Source organism: Aulostomus chinensis, chromosome 1, assembly GCF_037954235.1.
Source record: "Aulostomus chinensis isolate RoL2024-O1b breed Wild chromosome 1, RoL_Achi_v1.0, whole genome shotgun sequence".
NCBI classification, from domain to species: domain Eukaryota; kingdom Metazoa; phylum Chordata; class Actinopteri; order Syngnathiformes; family Aulostomidae; genus Aulostomus; species Aulostomus chinensis.
This window is the reverse complement of record NC_141320.1, coordinates 55,784,765-55,806,467: the sequence shown is the minus strand read 5'-3', so window position 1 is coordinate 55,806,467 and position 21,703 is coordinate 55,784,765. Positions and strand designations below refer to the sequence as shown.

At 40.3% G+C, this 21,703-nt stretch overlaps 1 pseudogene; it reads right to left on the bottom strand.

Moving 5' to 3' along the window:
• Positions 1-1,826: 1,826 nt before the first annotated feature.
• Positions 1,827-21,703, bottom strand: part of LOC147272278 (uncharacterized) — a 35,889-nt pseudogene continuing 16,012 nt past the window's right edge.

Genomic DNA, 21,703 nt, shown 5'->3' with positions numbered 1-21,703 from the left:
CCGACCCAATAGATTACTTGGTGAGTTATCAGTGATTACAAATGGATGCTCTCATGAAATGAGTCCAAATTGAACTTTGGCTGGTGCTCCAATGGACTTTGCATAGTTACTCCAGCAATTGCTACTGTTTTTATATTTTCAGAAGTAGGAACTAATCCTACACGGTTAGCATCTGACTTATTAATGGTGGAAACTGTTGCACCTGTGTCCCCTAATAGTTCAGCAGATTTTCCATCTACTGATAATTCAACTTTAGGTTCAGCAGTTAGAGTTATTTGAGAGCATTCAGTTACAAATTTCTGTTTTTCATTTTCATTGTTGCACACACTGGAAGACACTGAAGTGCTGTCCTATTGTTGAGGGGGATGCCATGGGTTCAGAGGCGGTCCTGGTCTGGGGCCCCGTTGAGTCTGAGGTCTGGGGTGCCAGTTTCCTCTTCTTGTTGGTCTTGGCCTTCAAACCCTCTACCTCTTCTGGGATATAATCCTCTTCATTAATCACTTCTTCTCCTTCATCATTTAACACACATTTTTGTCCTGGTATCCCAGGTTTCCAGGTTCTAGTTCTTCTTCTAAATGCAGGGCTCCATTGAGCAGTGGGAGAGAGTGAGGCAGACGAGTTCTGCTCTCTTTTAGGAAGCTTAGACAATTCACTAAGTGACTGAACAGGACTTTGGAGATCATCATTGGCAGCAGCAGCTGCTCAAGCAGAGGTGGAGGACTGAGTAGGTTTGCTATTGGGAGTCTGCTGCTGTAACTGGTAAAAGGTGTTCTCCTACCAGTCTATATGATCAGTGGAGTCGTTGCATCGAGTCTGTAACCTCAGGTGTTTAGGATCCCATCCTCGTCGCCATTAATTGTGGTCAAGTGACCCTGCGTGGGGGGGTCGTCCGGCGGAGCAGTGAACAGAAAGGAGGCGGTGGTCTCTTTCTCAAACCTTACACACTTTATTCATGCATGAGAGAGAAGTTACAGCACTCATAGAGCATCAGAAGTTCTCTGATGTTTCTGAGGAACAGTCAGCTATTTATCACCGTGGGGAGGGGACATACAGATTGGCGGTAGAGTCATGTCACATCCAAGAATTCTCAAAATCTCAGAATAGGCGCCCAGGTTGACGTCAAATAGTTCAGATTATTAAAATTAACATACGCAAACATCAATCTGCCAACCACAAAGTAAGTTTACAACTTTGAAACCTGGAGCATGAGGGTACACACTTCAGCTCCTGTGGTTCGACCCAAATATATTTTAACGTCCATGAATAAGCATCCTATTCTGCATGAATAGCACTTTTACAACATGAGCAAACATTCTCTCAGGTTTTAATCGTCTCAGCTGTGACGCTCTTCCACATTCTGCCTGACGTTTGCAGACAAACATAGAAACCAACAGGTCATCTTCAGCTGCACAAATCCTGAGTGTCATATATTTTCATGAGCTCTTTTCTTGATAACTCATCTGGAGGGCAGGGAGCTGTTCATTCCTCTGAGTTGGAAGCTCCTGAGTCCAGAGCTCTCTTCATTGACACCCCATTACTGGCCATTGCTTCCTCCTCATCCATCGTCACTTTGATTTTCAGCAGCCAACATCTCTTCCTTTCACCTCTAAAAACTTGTGCGCGCGCGCACACACACACACACACACACACACACACACACACACACACACACACAGACTCTACGAATGATCACATCCCATTTTTCTCTTAGTTCAATTTCAGTTTATTTTTGCATTTTTTGTGAAATGAATTCTTTAGTTGGACTTCAACATGCAACTCTCACTCTGGTTACGGTTTCAGAGCCACATTGTGACAAATGGTTTATTTCAAGGGTGTGTTCTCATGTGTGTTTTCAGGTATCTCTTATCTAAGAATCTTCTGCCACATACCGAGCAGGGGAATGGTTTCTCCTCAGTGTGTGTTCTCATGTGTCTTTTCAGTTGTCCTTTTTCTGTGAATCTTTTATCAAAGTGTGCAGGGGAATAGTTTCTCTCCAGTGTGCATGCTCATGTGTCTATTCAGGTATCTCTTATCTGAGAATCTTCTGCCACATACCGAGCAGGGGAATGGTTTCTCCCCAGTGTGTGTTCTCATGTGTCTTTTCAGATCCCCCTTTTTGGTAAATCTTTTGCCACAAACTGAGCAGGGGAAAGGTTTCTCCCCTGTGTGCGTTCTCGTGTGTATTTTCAGATACCCCTTTCTGGAAAATCTTTTGTCACAAACTGAACAGGGGAATGGTTTCTCCCCTGTGTGCATTTTCATGTGTCTTGTTAGTTGTCCTTTTTCTGAGAACCTTTTGCCACAGACAGGGCAGGGGACTGGTTTCTCCCCAGTGTGAATGTACATGTGTGTTTTGTGATGTTCTTTAAGTGAGAATGTTTTGCCACAAATAGAACAGGAAAATGGTTTCTCCCCAGTATGTGTTCTCATGTGACTTTTCAGATATGCCTTTTCTGAAAATCTTTTGTCACAAACCGAGCATGAGAACGGTTTCTCCCCAGTGTGTGTTCCCATGTGTTTATCCAACCTACTTTTGTAACTATAACCTTTAGTGAATGTTGAGCACCTAAAGGGACGCTCATTCTTACTGACTTCATTCTCAGCTTCAGAAGAGTCTGACATCTGGTCTTCAGTCTGGGGTAGTACAAGTGGATCTGGATCTACCTTGCTGGCTGGTTCTGGTTCTGGTCCTCCACTCTCTTCTTCATCAGCTTCTGTTTTCAGAGGATGAACTGGGCTGCTGCTCAGAGACTCTTCTTTCAAGTTCTCCTCAGTTAGACTCTGATGAAGCTTTGGGAACTGAGGTTTCTCTTCGTCCCCTTCACTCTTCACAGGGACCAGAGTGAAGGGGAACGTGGTGATATCAGCCTCCTCCTGCCCTTGAAGCTGCGCTCCCTCCTCACTGGTCCAGAGCTCTTCCCACTCCTCTTTAATGTGGGGGGGCTCTGGGTCCTGCAGCTCAGGGGGAACCTCTTCTTTAATCACCAGCAGCTGCTCCACATCTGCAGGACACAAACAGCAACATCAGAAATCTCTTCATTTGACTCTGAAACAGTGGAGCAACAGACAGAAACAGAAATCAGCTAAGATCTGTTGTCACGTAACTTCAAACTGAACATACTTGAATGACTGCAGATGTGTATGATGGTGTCTCATTGACTAATAAAAGTAGGGCTGCATTTCAAAATAAAGAGAATATTAATTAAACTGTACATGTTCAAATCAAGTGCTCCATTTCAGAAAAATAACACAAAGGAGCCAAAGCTTGAGTTTCTCTTGTCCTGTCTCACATCTTGACTCAGTCTCAATCTCACAGAGAGGAAATCCCTCAACAGGTGAACCCTTGACTTCCTTCCCCTCTTGTGTTCTGCTCCTCCACTTCTTTGCTCTCTGAGAGAATTGAGCTGACAGGATTTTAAACCTGGGCCTGAATGGAGTGGAGGGGCTCATTAGTGAGCCTGGAACGATACTTAGTTTGATTAAGAGGAGGAGGAACCTGCCTGCAGTGGTTATGAGGAGCCAAACAGGACCAAACACAAAGATACTGGCTGACACAACTGGACCGGAGACACTTGCTGGCTGGCATTGGCATGATTCTACACTGGATCATCATTTGATAGCCAACCTGGCGAGTCCAAACTCAAAGGAGCAGTTTTTTGAGGCGGTGTCATAAACAGACAGACATCGCTATCGGTCGATGCTGCTGGGAGCGACACAACACCGGTTCTCCTGGTCAGTGTGGGGGGACTCACCTGCTCTGTCCAGCCTGACTCGGGGCTTCAGCACGGCATCGAGCAGCAACCTCTGCCGGCGGTTCTCCCGCTCGTACTCCGCCACGGTTTCCTCCAGCAGAGCCACGATCTGCTCCGCGGCCGCCGCCAGCCGCTCGGTGAGCAGCGCTCTCAGCACCGGGACTCCAGCCGCTGAGTCTCCTTCTCCCAGCTGCAGCAGGAAGTCTTCAGCGGCGGCGAGGATCCGCTCCTGGACCGACACCCGCAGCAGCTGCGCGGCGCACATGTTGAGGTTCTACCGGCGCCACTCAGCCTTCAGGAGACAAAGACCGAGGCCTTCCGCTTCTGTTCTTCTTCTTCTTCTTCAAAACGAGCAGAGTCCAAGCTCTGTTCTCTGTGCCACTCCAGACTCGCGAACGTTTGCTTAACTCGCTAACCTGGTAGCAGCGGTAGTGATGAGTGGAGTGATCCAGGATTTCGTTTTGAAAAACGCGTATTGATGACGTATTTAATGACATCAAAAGCCTCGCCGACGGGCAGTGACCACGTGACTGATTCAGGACCTGGTTCTCCGGTTTGGCATGAGATTCTTGACCAGTAAAGCCTGATTTATGTTTCTGCGTCGCGTCGACGCGTGGTGACGTCAACGTCGAGGACTGTGAGTGGTCCGCTCAAAACGTCATTTCCGGTTCAGTCGCACCACAACAACACCGCCATTTTCAATGTTTCTGTGGTGAAGGCTTCAAGAAAAAATGGACCAAGCCGAAGAAAGGATTATTCGCGGCACTACAAAGACTGACAAATGGCCAACAATTGTTGTCTGTGACCGGAAGAAAACCAAGGAATCCGACAAGAGCCCCTTAAACAATACAAAGACAAAGCCACACCCCCTAGCGGCTTGGCGGTGAAGAGCAGAGCAACGCGTTCCCTCGACGCAGAATAAACCAGGCTTTCCAGTCGCACCTGTCTTACGCCCCCGTGCTAGATAAGGACCCCCATCGGGCTGTGCCACTCTGGAGGGAGCGCGTCTCACATTCAGTCAGCGGAACCATGCGGATCCGGGCCGGAGCTGTGGGAAGGAGCGCCAATTGTATCGGGTTGTTGTTTTCTGGACTGCAGCAGAACAGGAGCAGCCGGGACTGGAATGTAGAAGTAGGTTATCTTGAAGTTGACTCAGTTATGGTGAACGATATTGTGGTTCAACACTTTCATGAGCTTTAAGGCAAACATATTTCATGAGGAAACAACGCCGGAATTGGACGGATTTCAGCGGCACACAACAACGTATCCGATACACCTCATTGGAAACCTGGTGGTCTAAGACTAAGAAACACCAGTCACCATGAAGAAAGGAACTTTTAGCTGAGCACTCATGTTCTTTTCTGCAGGTTGAATGTCGCATTTGTTGGACAGAAGCGTCTCATCTCAACAAAAGCACCTCTTCAGTGTTGAGGCATGATGGGGCCAGGCATGAGAATGAAGTCCCAGATCCACCAGGATGAACTCAGGTATACAGCCACTCTCCAACTGACTCACAGTTGCTTCATTGATCATTAATTCCTTTTCATTTCTTCTCTCCTTCATCTTTAACCATCCAGCTTCCAGGAAGCAGATGCTGGATGAGGCTCTGCTGAATTTCATCCTGAAGGACTGCCAGCCCCTCAGCACTGTTGAGAGGGAAGGGTTCAGGGAACTGGTTCAGGTCCTTGAGCCTCATATGTTTGCCAACCAGAAAGGTTTGTGTGGAAATGATCTAAAGCAGTAGTTGATATCTCCAGTTTATTTCATCTTGAATTTCAATGTATTGATTTACTCTGGGTGTCATTTTCAGACCATCAAACAAACGGTGGCCAAAAAGTACCAGGAGGAACGGGAAGGAGTGAAAAAGGAAATCCAGCTGCCATGTGGACATCTGTGGACATGGAGGCTCCCTTGGCTCTGACGTGTCACTGCATTAGTGAGAATGAATGTGTTGGGAGTGCAAGACTTTCCACAAAGTCACCCTGCTGACAGTTTGGCCCCAGTCCAAAGAGGCATGATGGAGGACTGGGCCATCACCAACAAAGTGTAGTGTCTTGTGAGCGACGCAGCACCAAACATGACAGCATCCACCAGACAGCTCCAAATTCACCACTCAGTCTGCACTGCACATCGTCTGAATCTAGGAGTCAGAAAATCCTGTGATCAGATCCCCCACTTCCATCATCAGACACAAAGCCAGGAAAACTGTCACATCCTTCAGATCAGCACTACAGCCAAGGAGAAGCTGGCTCAGGTGCAGCAACAGATGGGAGGGCCAACCCTGAAACTCATCAGTGAGGTGCCAACACGCTGGAACAGCACACACAGCTGTCAGGGGTGCATGATGAGAGGGAACCAGTGTGGGAACCTCTGGCCTCTCTAAGACAGATTTGACTCCACTGACAGCTGAGGAGTTCACCACCATAGGAGAAGCACTTCTAGTAAACAGAGGTCATTCTAGTAGCCTGGTCCCTCTGTGGTTGAGCTATAATTTTAGGAAATATGGTCATTATTCAATGGTGACATCTCTCTGCTGAATAATGTAGAACTGAACGGATCCACCGGACCTTCTTTTTACAAACAGCAGCATGCAGCAGCTGTCCTGAGTGGAAAACTGCACATTTCTGTTGGTGAGAGTTCATCAAGTGATGGACTTTGTCTCTCAACAGAAGCTGTGTGGAAAAACCCTGCAGCTACGAGCGCTTCAGATTCTGAGAGTGATTCTTACGCCATTGGCTGGTTTAACCTGGTGTCTGACCGTGGAGGTGGGCGAGAGGAGCGTGACATGGCTGCACAGGTAAATCAACTAAAGCAGTGTTAGTCTTTGGCAGCAGGCCAGGCCGACAAATGCTAATGTCTCTGACTGACTGACTGATGAAGTTGGACCATTGGTCAGCAACAATGATGCATGACCCCAAATAGTGGCCTGGGTCTTGATGAAGCTCACGTTAGTGTTCGCATCATTTTGATGTCATGAGCAACTCTGACTACATCACTGTGGCATCATTTTGAGGTTTTTAGCAACTCTCACCACATCACTTTAGCATCATTTCTTAGGTTATTTGCAACTGTCATTACATCACTTTAGCATCATTTTGATGTTTTTCGCAACTCTCATTACATCACGTTTTAGCAAATCTTACTGCATTCCTGTCAGCATCATTTTGAGGTAAGGAGCAACTGTAGCTACATCACTATAGCATTATTGTAAGGTTTTTAGCAACTCTCATTACATACTGTTAGCATTATTTTGAGGATAGTATCTCTCACTACATCATTGTATCATCATTTAGAGTTTTTTAGCAACTCACTACATCACTTCAGGATCATTTTTTTAGGTTTTTAGCAACTCTTATGGTATCACTTTAGCATCATTTTGAGGTTCGTAGCAACTCTCACTACATAACTGTTGCATTATTTTGAGGATAGTAGCAACTCTCACTTACATTACTGTCAGCATCATTTTGAGGTTTTTAGCAACTCTAACCACATTACTGTAGCGTCATTTCTTAGGTTAGTAGAAACTCTAATTACATCACTGTCAGCATCATTTTGAGGATAGTAGCAACTCTCATTACATCACTGTTAGCATCATTTTGAGTTTAGTAGCAACTCACTACATCACTGGAGCATCATTTTGAGGTTTTTAGGAACTCTCATCATATGACTTTCGCATCATTTTTAGATTAGTAGCAACTCTCACTACATGACTGTAGCATCATTTTGAGGTTAGTAGCAACTCTCACTACATGACTGTAGCATCATTTTGAGGTTAGTAGCAACTCACTACATTACTGTCAGCATCATTTATAGGTAAGGAGCAACTGTCACTACATCACTGAAGCATCATTTTGAGAGTTTTAGCAAATCTTACTGCATTCCTGTCAGCATCATTTTGAGGTAAGGAGCAACTGTCACTACATTACTATAGCATTATTTTAAGGTTTTTAGCAACTCTCATTACATACTGTTAGCATTATTTTGAGGATAGTAGCAACTCTCACCTACATTACTGTCAGCATCATTTTTAGGTTTTTAGCAACTCTCACCACATCACTGTAGCATCATTTCTTAGGTTAGTAGCAACTCTCACCACATCACTGTAAAATAATTTCTTAGGTTAGTAGCAACTCTCATTACATCACTTTAGCATCATTTTGAGTACAGTAGCAACTCTCACTACATTACTGACAGCATCATTTTCAGGTTTTTAGCAACTCTCACTACATCACTGTAGCATCATTTCTTAGATTAGTAGCAACTCTCACCACATCACTGTAGCAACATTTCGTAGGTTAGTAGCAACTCTGACCACATCACTTTAGCATCATTTTTAGATGAGTAGCAACTCTCACTTCATCACTGTAGCATCATTTCTTAGGTTAGTAGCAACTCTCACCACATCACTGTAGCATCATTTTGAGATGAGTAGCAACTCTCACCACATCTCTGTAGCATCATTTCTTAGGTTAGTAGCAACTCTCATTACATCACTGTAGCATCATTTCTTAGGTTAGTAGCAACTCTCATTACATCACTTTAGCATCATTTTGAGTAGAGTAGCAACTCTCACCACATCACTGTAGCATCATTTCTTAGGTTAGTAGCAACTCTCACCACATCACTGTAGCATCATTTTGAGATGAGGAACAACTCTCACGTACATTACTGACAGCATCATTTTGAGGTTTTTAGCAACTCTCACTACATCACTGTAGCATCATTTCTTAGGTTAGTAGCAACTTTCACCACATCACTGTAGCATGATTTCTTAGATTAGTAACAACTCAAATTACATCACTTTAGCATCATTTTGAGGTTTACATCTCACTACATTGCTGTCAGCACCATTTAAAAGTTTTTCGCAACTCTTACCACATCACTGTAGCATCATTTTTAGGTTTTTAGCAACGCTCACTACATGACTGTCAGGATCATTTTGAGATGAGTAGAAACTATCACTACCTTACTGTAGCATCAGTTTGAGGTTTTTAGCAACGCACTAGATCACTTCAGGATCATTTTGAGGTTTTTAGCAACTCTCATTGTATCACTTTAGCATCATTTTGAGATTATTAGCAACTCACTACATCACTGAAGCATAATTTTGAAATTAGTAGCAACTCTCATTACATCACTGTAGTATCTTTTCTTAGGTTCGTCGCAACTCTCACCACATCACTTTAGCATCATTTTTAGATGAGTAGCAACTCTCACTACATCACTGTAGCATCATTTCTTAGGTTAGTAGCAACTCTCACTACATCACTGTAGCATCATTTTTGAAATTAGTAGCAACTCTCATTACATCACTGTAGTATCTTTTCTTAGGTTAGTAGCAACTCTCATTACATCACTGTAGCATCATTTCTTAGGTTAGTAGCAACTCTCACCACATCACTGTAGCATCATTTTGAGATGAGTAGCAACTCTCACCACATCTCTGTAGCATCATTTCTTAGGTTAGTAGCAACTCTCATTACATCACTGTAGCATCATTTCTTAGGTTAATAGCAACTCTCATTACATCACTTTAGCACCATTTTGAGTAGAGTAGCAACTCTCACCACATCACTGTAGCATCATTTCTTAGGTTAGTAGCAACTCTCACCACATCACTGTAGCATCATTTTGAGATGAAGAGCAACTCTCACGTACATTACTGACAGCATCATTTTGAGGTTTTTAGCAACTCTCACTACATCACTGTAGCATGATTTCTTAGATTAGTAGCAACTCTCACCACATCACTGTAGCATCATTTTGAGATGAGTAGCAACTCTCACCACATCTCTGTAGCATCATTTCTTAGGTTAGTAGCAACTCTCATTACATCACTGTAGCATCATTTCTTAGGTTAGTAGCAACTCTCATTACATCACTTTAGCATCATTTTGAGTAGAGTAGCAACTCTCACCACATCACTGTAGCATCATTTCTTACGTTAGTAGCAACTCTCACCACATCACTGTAGCATCATTTTGAGATGAGGAACAACTCTCACGTACATTACTGACAGCATCATTTTGAGGTTTTTAGCAACTCTCACTACATCACTGTAGCATCATTTCTTAGGTTAGTAGCAACTTTCACCACATCACTGTAGCATGATTTCTTAGATTAGTAACAACTCAAATTACATCACTTTAGCATCATTTTGAGGTTTACATCTCACTACATTGCTGTCAGCACCATTTAAAAGTTTTTAGCAACTCTTACCACATCACTGTAGCATCATTTTTAGGTTTTTAACAACGCTCACTACATGACTGTCAGGATCATTTTGAGATGAGTAGAAACTTTCACTACCTTACTGTAGCATCAGTTTGAGGTTTTTAGCAACTCACTAGATCACTTCAGGATCATTTTGAGGTTTTTAGCAACTCTCATTGTATCACTTTAGCATCATTTTGAGATTAGTAGCAACTCACTACATCACTGTAGCATAATTTTGAAATTAGTAGCAACTCTCATTACATCACTGTAGTATCTTTTCTTAGGTTCGTCGCAACTCTCACCACATCACTTTAGCATCATTTTTAGATGAGTAGCAACTCTCACTACATCACTGTAGCATCATTTCTTAGGTTAGTAGCAACTCTCACTACATCACTGTAGCATCATTTTTGAAATTAGTAGCAACTCTCATTACATCACTGTAGTATCTTTTCTTAGGTTAGTAGCAACTCTCATTACATCACTGTAGCATCATTTCTTAGGTTAGTAGCAACTCTCACCACATCACTGTAGCATCATTTTGAGATGAGTAGCAACTCTCACCACATCTCTGTAGCATCATTTCTTAGGTTAGTAGCAACTCTCATTACATCACTGTAGCATCATTTCTTAGGTTAGTAGCAACTCTCATTACATCACTTTAGCACCATTTTGAGTAGAGTAGCAACTCTCACCACATCACTGTAGCATCATTTCTTAGGTTAGTAGCAACTCTCACCACATCACTGTAGCATCATTTTGAGGTTTTTAGCAATTCTCGCTCCATGACTCTCAGCATAATTTAAAATGAGTAGAAAGTATCACTACATTACTGTAGCATTAGTTTGAGGTTTTCAGCAACTCTCACGACATCACGGTAGCATCATTTTGAGGTTTTTTGCAACTCTCATTACATGACTTTAGCATCATTTTGAGGTTTTTCGCAACTCTCATCATATCACTTTAGCATCATTTTTAGATGAGTAGCAACTCTCACTACATGACTGTAGCATCATTTTGAGGTTTTTAGCAACTCTCATTACATCACTGTAGCATCATTTTGAGGTAAGGAGCAACTGTCACTAAATCAGTGAAGCATCATTTTGAGAGTTTTAGCAAATCTTACTGCATTCCTGTCAGCATCATTTTGAGGTAAGGAGCAACTGTCACTACATTACTATAGCATTATTGTAAGGTTTTTAGCAACTCTCATTACATACTGTTAGCATTATTTTGAGGATAGTAACTCTCACTACATCATTGTATCATCATTTAGAGGTTTTTAGCAACTCACTACATCACTTCAGGATCATTTTTTTAGGTTTTTAGCAACTCTTATGGTATCACTTTAGCATCATTTTGAGGTTCGTAGCAACTCTCACTACATCACTGTTGCATTATTTTGAGGATAGTTGCAACTCTCACTAACATTACTGTCAGCATCATTTTGAGGTTTTTAGCAACTCTAACCACATTGCTGTAGCGTCATTTCTTAGGTTAGTAGAAACTCTAATTACATCACTGTCAGCATCATTTTGACGATAGTAGCAACTCTCATTACATCACTGTTAGCATCATTTTGAGGTTTTTAGGAACTCTCATCATATCACTTTCGCATCATTTTTAGATAAGTAGCAACTCTCACTACATCACTGTAGCATCATTTTGAGGTTAGTAGCAACTCTCGCTACATTACTGTCAGCATCATTTATAGGTAAGGAGCAACTCTCACTACATCACTGAAGCATCATTTTGAGAGTTTTAGCAAATCTTACTGCATTCCTGTCAGCATCATTTTGAGGTAAGGAGCAACTGTCACTACATTACTATAGCATTATTTTAAGGTTTTTAGCAACTCTCATTACATACTGTTAGCATTATTTTGAGGATAGTAGCAACTCTCACCTACATTACTCTCAGCATCATTTTGAGGTTTTTAGCTAGTCTCACCACATCACTGTAGCATCATTTCTTTGGTTAGTAGCAACTCTCACCACATCACTGTAGCATCATTTCTTAGGTTAGTAGCAACACTCACCACATCACTGTAAAATAATTTCTTAGGTTAGAAGCAACTCTCATTACATCACTTTAGCATCATTTTGAGTACAGTAGCAACTCTCACTACATTACTGACAGCATCATTTTCAGGTTTTTAGCAACTCTCACTACATCACTGTAGCATAATTTTGAAATTAGTAGCAACTCTCATTACATCACTGAAGTATCTTTTCTTAGGTTCGCAGCAACTCTCACCACATCACTTTAGCATCATTTTTAGATGAGTAGCAACTCTCACCACATCTCTGTAGCATCATTTCTTAGGTTAGTAGCAACTCTCAACACATCACTGTAGCATCATTTTGAGATGAGTAGCAACTCTCACCACATCTCTGTAGCATCATTTCTTAGGTTAGTAGCAACTCTCATTACATCACTTTAGCATCATTTTGAGTAGAGTAGCAACTCTCACTACATCACTGTAGCATCATTTTGAAATTAGTAGCAACTCTCATTACATCACTGTAGTATCTTTTCTTAGGTTAGTAGCAACTCTCATTACATCACTGTAGCATCATTTCTTAGGTTAGTAGCAACTCTCATCACATCACTGTAGCATCATTTTGAGACGAGTAGCAACTCTCACCACATCTCTGTAGCATCATTTCTTAGGTTAGTAGCAACTCTCATTACATCACTGTAGCATCATTTCTTAGGTGAGAAGCAACTCTCATTACATCACTTTAGCATCATTTTGAGTAGAGTAGCAACTCTCACCACATCACTGTAGCATCATTTCTTAGGTTAGTAGCAACTCTCATTACATCACTGTAGCATCATTTCTTAGGTTAGTAGCAACTCTCACCACATCACTGTAGCATCATTTTGAGATGAGGAGCAACTCTCACGTACATTACTGACAGCATCATTTTGAGGTTTTTAGCAACTCTCACTACATCACTGTAGCATGATTTCTTAGATTAGTAGCAACTCTCACTACATCACTGTAGCATCATTTCTTAGGTTAGTAGCAACTTTCACCACATCACTGTAGCATGATTTCTTAGATTAGTAACAACTCTAATTACATCACTTTAGCATCATTTTGAGGTTTACATCTCACTTCATTGCTGTCAGCACCATTTAAAAGTTTTTAGCAACTCTTACCACATCACTGTAGCATCATTTTTAGGTTTTTAGCAACGCTCACTACATGACTGTCAGGATCATTTTGAGATGAGTAGAAACTATCACTACCTTACTGTAGCATCAGTTTGAGGTTTTTAGCAACTCACTAGATCACTTCAGGATCATTTTGAGGTTTTTAGCAACTCTCATTGTATGACTTTAGCATCATTTTGAGATTAGTAGCAACTCACTACATCACTGTAGCATAATTTTGAAATTAGTAGCAACTCTCATTACATCACTGTAGTATCTTTTCTTAGGTTCGTAGCAACTCTCACCACATCACTTTAGCATCATTTTTAGATGAGTAGCAACTCTCACTACATCACTGTAGCATCATTTCTTAGGTTAGTAACAACTCTCAACACATCACTGTAGCATCATTTTGAGATGAGTAGCAACTCTCACCACATCTCTGTAGCATCATTTATGAGGTTAGTAGCAACTCTCATTACATCACTGTAGCATCATTTCTTAGGTTAGTAGCAACTCTCATTACATCACTTTAGCATCATTTTGAGTAGAGTCGCAACTCTCACCACATCACTGTAGCATCATTTCTTAGGTTAGGAGCAACTCTCACCACATCACTGTAGCATCATTTCTTAGGTTAGTAGCAACTCTCATTACATCACTTTAGCATCATTTTGAGTGGAGTAGCAACTCTCACTACATCACTGTAGCATCATTTTTGAAATTAGTAGCAACTCTCATTACATCACTGTAGTATCTTTTCTTAGGTTAGTAGCAACTCTCATTACATCACTGTAGCATCATTTCTTAGGTTAGTAGCAACTCTCACCACATCACTGTACCATCATTTTGAGATGAGGAGCAACTCTCACGTACATTACTGACAGCATCATTTTGAGGTTTTTAGCAACTCTCACTACATCACTGTAGCATGATTTCTTAGATTAGTAGCAACTCTCACCACATCACTGTAGCATCATTTCTTAGGTTAGTAGCAACTCTCACCACATCACTGTAGCATGATTTCTTAGATTAGTAACAACTCTAATGACATCACTGTAGCATCATTTTTAGGTTTTTAGCAACGCTCACTACATGACTGTCAGGATCCTTTTGAGATGAGTAGAAACTATCACTACCTTACTGTTGCATCAGTTTGAGGTTTTTAGCAACTCTAACCATATCACTGTAGCATCATTTTGAGGTTTTTAGCAATTCTCACTCCATGACTGTCAGCATAATTTAAAATGAGTAGAAAGTATCACTACATTACTGTAGCATTAGTTTGAGGTTTTCAGCAACTCTCATTACATCACTGTAGCATCATTTTGAGGTAAGGAGCAACTGTCACTACATTACTATAGCATTATTGTAAGGTTTTTAGCAACTCTCATTACATACTCTTAGCATTATTTTGAGGATAGTAACTCTCACTACATCATTGTATCATCATTTAGAGGTTTTTAGCAACTCACTACATCACTTCAGGATCATTTTTTTAGGTTTTTAGCAACTCTTATGGTATCACTTTAGCATCATTTTGAGGTTCGTAGCAACTCTCACTCCATCACTGTTGCATTATTTTGAGGATAGTTGCAACTCTCACTTACATGACTGTCAGCATCATTTTGAGGTTTTTAGCAACTCTAACCACATTGCTGTAGCGTCATTTCTTAGGTTAGTAGAAACTCTAATTACATCACTGTCAGCATCATTTTGACGATAGTAGCAACTCTCATTACATCACTGTTAGCATCATTTTGAGGTTAGGAGCAACTCACTACATCACTGGAGCATCATTTTGAGGTTTTTAGGAACTCTCATCATATCACTTTCGCATCATTTTTAGATAAGTAGCAACTCTCACTACATCACTGTAGCATCATTTTGAGGTTAGTAGCAACTCTCACTACATTACTGTCAGCATCATTTATAGGTAAGGAGCAACTCTCACTACATCACTGAAGCATCATTTTGAGAGTTTTAGCAAATCTTACTGCATTCCTGTCAGCATCATTTTGAGGTAAGGAGCAACTGTCACTACATTACTATAGCATTATTTTAAGGTTTTTAGCAACTCTCATTACATACTGTTAGCATTATTTTGAGGATAGTAGCAACTCTCACCTACATTACTCTCAGCATCATTTTGAGGTTTTTAGCAACTCTCACCACATCACTGTAGCATCATTTCTTAGGTTAGTAGCAACTCTCACCACATCACTGTAGCATCATTTCTTAGGTTAGTAGCAACACTCACCACATCACTGTAAAATAATTTCTTAGGTTAGTAGCAACTCTCATGACATCACTTTAGCATCATTTTAAGTACAGTAGCAACTCTCACTACATTACTGACAGCATCATTTTCAGGTTTTTAGCAACTCTCACTACATCACTGTAGCATAATTTTGAAATTAGTAGCAACTCTCACCACATCACTGTAGCATCATTTTGAGATGAGTAGCAACTCTCACCACATCTCTGTAGCATCATTTCTTAGGTTAGTCGCAACTCTCATTACATCACTGTAGCATCATTTCTTAGGTTAGTAGCAACTCTCATTACATCACTTTAGCATCATTTTGAGTAGAGTAGCAACTCTCACCACATCACTGTAGCATCATTTCTTAGGTTAGGAGCAACTCTCACCACATCACTGTAGCATCATTTCTTAGGTTAGTAGCAACTCTCATTACATCACTTTAGCATCATTTTGAGTAGAGTAGCAACTCTCACTACATCACTGTAGCATCATTTTGAAATTAGTAGCAACTCTCATTACATCACTGTAGTATCTTTTCTTAGGTTAGTAGCAACTCTCATTACATCACTGTAGCATCATTTCTTAGGTTAGTAGCAACTCTCACCACATCACTGTAGCATCATTTTGAGATGAGTAGCAACTCTCACCACATCTCTGTAGCATCATTTCTTAGGTTAGTAGCAACTCTCATTACATCACTGTAGCATCATTTCTTAGGTTAGTAGCAACTCTCATTACATCACTTTAGCATCATTTTGAGTAGAGTAGCAACTCTCACCACACCACTGTAGCATCATTTCTTAGGTTAGGAGCAACTCTCACCACATCACTGTAGCATCATTTCTTAGGTTAGTAGCAACTCTCATTACATCACTTTAGCATCATTTTGAGTAGAGTAGCAACTCTCACCACGTCACTGTAGCATCATTTCTTAGGTTAGTAGCAACTCTCACCACATCACTGTAGCATCATTTTGAGATGAGGAGCAACTCTCACGTACATTACTGACAGCATCATTTTGAGGTTTTTAGCAACTCTCACTACATCACTGTAGCATGATTTCTTAGATTAGTAGCAACTCTCACCACATCACTGTAGCATCATTTCTTAGGTTAGGAGCAACTCTCACCACATCACTGTAGCATCATTTCTTAGGTTAGTAGCAACTCTCATTACATCACTTTAGCATCATTTTGAGTAGAGTAGCAACTCTCACCACGTCACTGTAGCATCATTTCTTTGGTTAGTAGCAACTCTCACCACATCACTGTAGCATCATTTTGAGATGAGGAGCAACTCTCACGTACATTACTGACAGCATCATTTTGAGGTTTTTAGCAACTCTCACTACATCACTGTAGCATGATTTCTTAGATTAGTAGCAACTCTCACCACATCACTGTAGCATCATTTCTTAGGTTAGTAGCAACTCTCATCACATCACTGTAGCATCATTTTGAGATGAGGAGCAACTCTCACGTACATTACTGACAGCTTCATTTTGAGGTTTTTAGCAACTCTCACTACATCACTGTAGCATGATTTCTTAGATTAGTAGCAACTCTCACCACATCACTGTAGCATCATTTCTTAGGTTAGTAGCAACTCTCACCACATCACTGTAGCATGATTTCTTAGATTAGTAACAACTCTCATTACATCACTTTAGCATCATTTTGAGGTTTACATCTCACCACATTGCTGTCAGCACCATTTAAAAGTTTTTAGCAACTCTCACCACATCACTTTAGCATCATTTCTTAGGGTAGTCGCAACTCTTACTACATCACTGTAGCATCATTTTTAGGTTTTTAGCAACGCTCACTACATGACTGTCAGGATCATTTTGAGATGAGTAGAAACTATCACTAACTTACTGTAGCATCAGTTTGAGGTTTTTAGCAACTCACTAGATCACTTAAGGATCATTTTGAGGTTTTTAGCAACTCTCATTGTATCACTTTAGCATCATTTTGAGATTAGTAGCAACTCTCACTACATCACTGTCGCATTGTTTTGAGGAAAGTAGCCACTCTCACTTCATTACTGTAGCGTCATTTTGAGGTTTTTCGCAACTCTAACCATATCACTGTAGCATCATTTTGAGGTTTTTAGCAATTCTCACTACATGACTGTCAGCATAATTTAAAATGAGGAGAAAGTATCACTACATTACTGTAGCATTAGTTTGAGGTTTTCAGCAACTCTCACGACATCACGGTCGCATTATTTTGAGGTTTTTTGCAACTCTCACTACATGACTGTAGCATCATTTTGAGGTTTTTAGCAACTCTCATCATATCACTTTAGCATCATTTTTAGATGAGTAGCAACTCTCACTACATGACTGTAGCATCATTTTGAGGTTAGTAGCAACTCTCACTACATTACTGTCAGCATCATTTATAGGTAAGGAGCAACTGTCACTACATCAGTGAAGCATCATTTTGAGAGTTTTAGCAAATCTTACTGCATTCCTGTCAGCATCATTTTGAGGTAAGGAGCAACTGTCACTACATTACTATAGCATTATTTTAAGGTTTTTAGCAACTCTCATTACATACTGTTAGCATTATTTTGAGGATAGTAGCAACTCTCACCTACATTACTCTCAGCATCATTTTGAGGTTTTAAGCAACTTTCACCACATCACTGTAGCATCATTTCTTAGGTTAGTAGCAACTCTCGCCACATCACTGTAGCATCATTTCTTAGGTTAGTAGCAACTCTCATTACATCACTGTAGTATCTTTTCTTAGGTTCGTAGCAACTCTCACCACATCACTTTAGCATCATTTTTAGATGAGTAGCAACTCTCACTACATCACTCTAGCATCATTTCTTAGGTTAGTAGCAACTCTCAACTCATCACTGTAGCATCATTTTGAGATGAGTAGCAACTCTCACCACATCTCTGTCGCATCATTTTTAGGTTCGTAGCAACTCTCATTACATCACTTTAGCATCATTTTGAGTAGAGTAGCAACTCTCATTACATCACTTTAGCATCATTTTGAGTAGAGTAGCAACTCTCACCACATCACTGTAGCATCATTTCTTAGGTTAGGAGCAACTCTCACCACATCACTGTAGCATCATTTCTTAGGTTAGTAGCAACTCTCATTACATCACTTTAGCATCATTTTGAGTAGAGTAGCAACTCTCACTACATCACTGTAGCATCATTTTGAAATTTGTAGCAACTCTCATTACATCACTGTAGTATCTTTTCTTAGGTTAGTAGCAACTCTCATTACATCACTGTAGCATCATTTCTTAGGTTTGTAGCAACCCTCACCACATCACTGTAGCATCATTTCTTAGGTTAGTAGCAACTCTCACCACATCACTGTAGCATCATTTTGAGATGAGGAGCAACTCTCACGTACATTACTGACAGCATCATTTTGAGGTTTTTAGCAACGCTCACTACATCACTGTAGCATGATTTCTTAGATTAGTAGCAACTCTCACCACATCACTGTAGCATCATTTCTTAGGTTAGTAGCAACTCTCACCACATCACTGTAGCATGATTTCTTAGATTAGTAACAACTCTAATTACATCACTTTAGCATCATTTTGAGGTTTACATCTCACTTCATTACTGTAGCGTCATTTTGAGGTTTTTTGCAACTCTAACCATATCACTGTAGCATCATTTTGAGGTTTTTAGCAATTCTCACTACATGACTGTCAGCATAATTTAAAATGAGTAGAAAGTATCACTACATTACTGTAGCATTAGTTTGAGGTTTTCAGCAACTCTCACTACATCACGGTAGCATCATTTTGAGGTTTTTTGCAACTCTCACTACATGACTGTAGCATCATTTTGAGGTTTTTAGCAACTCTCATCATATCACTTTAGCATCATTTTTAGATGAGTAGCAACTCTCACTACATGACTGTAGCATCATTTTGAGGTTAGTAGCAACTCTCACTACATTACTGTCAGCATCATTTATAGGTAAGGATCAACTGTCACTACATCACTGAAGCATCATTTTGAGAGTTTTAGCAAATCTTACTGCATTCCTGTCAGCATCATTTTGAGGTAAGGAGCAACTGTCACTACATTACTATAGCATTATTTTAAGGTTTTTAGCAACTCTCATTACATACTGTTAGCATTATTTTGAGGATAGTAGCAACTCTCACCTACATTACTGTCAGCATCATTTTGAGGTTTTTAGCAACTCCCACCACATCACTGTAGCATCATTTCTTAGGTTAGTAGCAACTCTCGCCACATCACTGTAGCATCATTTCTTAGGTTAGTAGCAACACTCACCACATCACTGTAAAATAATTTCTTAGGTTAATAGCAACTCTCATTACATCACTTTCGCATCATTTTGAGTACAGTAGCAACTCTCACTACATTACTGACAGCAACATTTTCAGGTTTTTAGCAACTCTCACTACATCACTGTAGCATAATTTTGAAATTAGTAGCAACTCTCATTACATCACTGTAGTATCTTTTCTTAGGTTCGTAGCAACTCTCACCGCATCACTTTAGCATCATTTTTAGATGAGTAGCAACTCTCACTACATCACTGTAGCATCATTTCTTAGGTTAGTAGCAACTCTCAACACATCACTGTAGCATCATTTTGAGATGAGTAGCAACTCTCACCACATCTCTGTAGCATCATTTCTTAGGTTAGTAGCAACTCTCATTACATCACTGTAGCATCATTTCTTAGGTTAGTAGCAACTCTCATTACATCACTTTAGCATCATTTTGAGTAGAGTAGCAACTCTCACCACATCACTGTAGCATCATTTCTTAGGTTAGGAGCAACTCTCACCACATCACTGTAGCATCATTTCTTAGGTTAGTAGCAACTCTCATTACATCACTTTAGCATCATTTTGAGTAGAGTAGCAACTCTCACTACATCACTGTAGCATCATTTTGAAATTTGTAGCAACTCTCATTACATCACTGTAGTATCTTTTCTTAGGTTAGTAGCAACTCTCATTACATCACTGTAGCATCATTTCTTAGGTTAGTAGCAACTCTCAACACATCACTGTAGCATCATTTTGAGATGAGTAGCAACTCTCACCACATCTCTGTAGCATCATTTCTTAGGTTAGTAGCAACTCTCATTACATCACTGTAGCATCATTTCTTAGGTTAATAGCAACTCTAATTACATCACTTTAGCACCATTTTGAGTAGAGTTGCAACTCTCACCACATCACTGTAGCATCATTTCTTAGGTTAGTAGCAACTCTCACCACATCGCTGTAGCATCATTTTGAGATGAGGAGCAACTCTCACGTACATTACTGACAGCATCATTTTGAGGTTTTTTGCAACTCTCACTACATCACTGTAGCATGATTTCTTAGATTAGTAGCAAATCTCACCACATCACTGTAGCATCATTTCTTAGGTTAGTAGCAACTCTCACCACATCACTGTAGCATGATTTCTTAGATTAGTAACAACTCTAATTACATCACTTTAGCATCATTTTGAGGTTTACATCTCACTTCATTACTGTAGCGTCATTTTGAGGTTTTTAGCAACTCTAACCATATCACTGTAGCATCATTTTGAGGTTTTTAGCAATTCTCACTACATGACTGTCAGCATAACTTAAAATGAGTAGAAAGTATCACTACATTACTGTAGCATTAGTTTGAGGTTTTCAGCAACTCTCACTACATCACGGTAGCATCATTTTGAGGTTTTTTGCAACTCTCACTACATGACCGTAGCATCATTTTGAGGTTTTTAGCAACTCTCATCATATCACTTTCGCATAATTTTTAGATGAGTAGCAACTCTCACTACATGACTGTAGCATCATTTTGAGGTTAGTAGCAACTCTCACTACATTACTGTCAGCATCATTTATAGGTAAGGAGCAACTGTCACTACATCACTGAAGCATCATTTTGAGAGTTTTAGCAAATCTTACTGCATTCCTGTCAGCATCATTTTGAGGTAAGGAGCAACTGTCACTACATTACTATAGCATTATTTTAAGGTTTTTAGCAACTCTCATTACATACTGTTAGCATTATTTTGAGGATAGTAGCAACTCTCACCTACATTACTGTCAGCATCATTTTGAGGTTTTTAGCAACTCTCACCACATCACTGTAGCATCATTTCTTAGGTTAGGAGCAACACTCACCACATCACTGTAAAATAATTTCTTAGGTTAGTAGCAACTCTCATTACATCACTTTCGCATCATTTTGAGTACAGTAGCAACTCTCACTACATTACTGACAGCAACATTTTCAGGTTTTTAGCAACTCTCACTACATCACTGTAGCA